The 3,274-nt window shown below is 49.8% G+C and overlaps 1 pseudogene; it reads right to left on the minus strand.

Annotated features, from left to right (window-relative positions):
- Positions 1 to 2,308: 2,308 nt before the first annotated feature.
- The window catches only part of LOC119352421, a 3,876-nt pseudogene continuing 2,910 nt past the window's right edge, over positions 2,309 to 3,274 (minus strand).

A 3,274-nucleotide genomic window follows, 5' to 3' on the forward strand; every position in this document is an offset into this window, starting at 1 on the left:
TTAGTTTCGTCAGACTCTTCACCGGACTCGTCATCTTCATCACCGTCAGATTGTTCAGCATGTCCATCCATCATCCATTCTTGTTCCTCATCATGTTCCGCTCCTTCACATGACATCCCATCCTAACCATGACTTTTCCATGTCGTATAACTAGGCATGAAACCACTAGCCAACAAGTGCTTATGCAACTCTCTTGATTCAATTGTGTACATAACATCATTCTAGCAAACAACACATGTACACCATATTTTTCTCCGAATCCCTTTTCCTAACATATTCGTCTGCAAACTATAAGAACTCCATCAAACCATTAACAAAATCATTGGACGCCCGTGGTATGGAGTACATCCAACTACGATCCATCATTCGATGCCAAAACCTGCAACATACATACATAACGTAATAGATTACTATTCGATCTAAGAATATGGAAAATATAAAAATTCGGCATGACCTTTGCTAAAAAAGGACATATTAAGTTACACCAACTAGACGAAACAAAAATTAATCAACATTTCGACGAGATTAGGCACTTTGTATTCCCTGAAAAATTTCAACAAAAGCATGCGATCAACCGAATGTTGAATCGTCCAACACGTCCACCGCGCCACACCAACAATCAACTACGCATGCATGCTCATACAATGGTACATACTACTCATATTTAAGCATATATATGGAGAGGTACAATTTAGAAAAGAATTATCACCTAAAACGTGTCTACTTGTCTCTCTCCGGTGTCGTGTCTGATCGATCAGATGAAATTAAGAAGAGAGAGATGTGGTGAATGACCAATGATGAGAGGAGTAAGAGAAAGAAGAAGAGGGCATTGTGGGAGAGGAAGAAGAAATTGGGGAGGGGAAGCTATACTCAACCAGGAGCAAGCATTACACACGATCTTATCACTGGCGGGCGCTAGTAAGGGCCCGCCACTGCTAAGTGACGTGGACAACATCCCCGCGTGGGAAAAATATTTTGTGGCGAGCATAAAATACTGCCCGCCACTGTTGTTTAACCTACCATTCGCGAGCGGTGAATAGGACCCGCCACAACTATGTTCTACCAAAACTGGACATCCGGCAAAGATAGCTAGTGGCGGATGCTAGTCACCGTTCGCCATTGCTTGGTCATCTACCTGTGGCAGGTGCTAGGTAGAGCCCGTCACTGCTGAGTTATGCAAACAAGTCCCGTCCGGGAGATTATACCTATGGCTGCTCATGAGTTCTGCCTGCCACAGCTACACTATTAGTATTGGTGGGCAGTTTTTGCTGTGGCGGGTTCCTCGCCTCGCCCACACTCATTTTGGTTCACCTATAAGCCCTTTTCCAGTAGTGTACGGGCTCCGATGACGACACAACACCAAACCCCGCGCTGGTGTATGTCGAGCTAACCATGGACTAGGGAGAATATCTCGTGTCACTGGAGCACCTCACATTAGGTGCTCCTACGTGACCTCGGCCGTCGATCTGAGATTGAATAGGAAAAATCATGGGATGTGGACCAAAGTGTCATTTTGGGAATGTCGGGGAATTTTCTACAAAACATTCATGCTGGATTTGTCTTTTTTGCTTCTCCATGTGTATTTTGAATTATGATTCGAAATTTTTAGGGAATGTACATTTATGTGATGCTAACCTCCACAATTGTTTTTGGATTTTTTTTGAAATATTTAAATGTGCATTTTGAATTTTGGGAGCACCTTATGTGAGGTGCTCCCCTAGCACTAGATATTTACGCCCATGGAGTAAGCGCAGGCGCACAACGACGCCGTCGTGGCGGAGGAGGAGCAGCCTGCTCCGACTCCTATATATGTTGGCGTTCCGGCAGGTGCAAGAGAAGCAGAGGTAAAACATGTTCCTCCTCGAGTAGCACCCGCTGACGAAGGGCCGAGTCTACCACGAGCTCGTAATCAAGGCGGTCGGGGCCGCCATGGCCGCCGCGAACCCGAACTTCATTGCAGAGCAGCCGACCCTCTATGAGGGAGCACACGCTCAACGCGCCGCTCACAACGCAGAGCGTCAGCTGTGCGTCCTATGCGTCCCCGTCCAACTTTCGAGGGTGGAGGACTGGAGGTGCAGGTGGACTGTGACGGACCGTCCATGTCCATCATCAACCTCACGTCCACCGGCGCCGGCTACACACAGGCCACGGACTCCTCCGAGGATGTGTAGGTCATGGGAGGCGGTAGGGCATTGTGTCCCAAGTGGGCCAGTCCGTCTTCCATGTTCTAGTCTTCCTCGTCAGAGACCGCACGTTCTAGAGATAAATCAATAATAAAACAATGATACATATACGTAGTTTGTAAATGCTACCCTTGAGTGCCCATGTTTGTGAAGGCGGCCACGAGTCTCGGCACCAAGTTGGCAAGCGCGATCCTGAAGCCAGTGGAGCAAGGCAGCTCCATGGCCCCTTCATCGGCATGAATGCATCCCCGCAGGTACGCGTCGCACGCCATGAGCACGTGCCTCCCCCGCTGGCGGAAGTGGTCCGCGACGAACCCTTCGAAGCCTCGCGGCGGCTGACGAAGCAGGTGCAGCGCGGTTCGGAGAGTAAGCAGAAAGGCATTCTCGCTGTAGGGCAGTGCATTGCGGCGGCCCTCCGGCGTGTCGACCAGTGTCTCGTGGCCGGCCTCGTTGTAGTAAGGCTGGCCGTTGAGGACGAGCGCCTGGAGGGAGACGACAACCTGGAGGATGCTTGACGTCCCCGGCGACCAGACCTCGGTGCCCTCGCCACGAAGGTGTTTAGCAGACTGAGGCACACTGTGCCGGAGGGGTATAGGTTTGGGTTCAGGCGGAGGCCGAAGGAGCGATAATACACCTGGGGTGGCACGGCGGGGTAGGAGGGCGGCAGCTGCAGGTCGAAGAAGAAGAGCCCATGCTGGTACGGCGTCCCGCTGGCGCCCACCATGGCCGCCCGGAGCAGGTCCATCCGGTCCTCGTATGCCCGCACGTAGATGGTATCTGCAAGCATGCATAATATGTAGATCGTCGATGCCAAGGCCAGTTCATTATTACTTGGGGCATTTATATGCATGGACGTTAATTACATGGAACAATAGGTTACAAGAGAGAGGCCAACCTGGTAAGCTATCCTCGAGTATTTTCCACTCCTTCTGAACCGTCTTAACCCAGCTTTTTCCTCCGTTACTGCTGCCCTGCAATTTATTTGCAAACAACAAAGAGCTAGCACTGGTTAACGTTTGTCTCTTATCCGATCCTACTCCTATATATGAATTATATGAAGAAAACTACTATTGGAAAATGATAAACACCTG

Source organism: Triticum dicoccoides, chromosome 2A (assembly GCF_002162155.2).
Source record: "Triticum dicoccoides isolate Atlit2015 ecotype Zavitan chromosome 2A, WEW_v2.0, whole genome shotgun sequence".
NCBI classification, from domain to species: Eukaryota; Viridiplantae; Streptophyta; class Magnoliopsida; order Poales; family Poaceae; genus Triticum; species Triticum dicoccoides.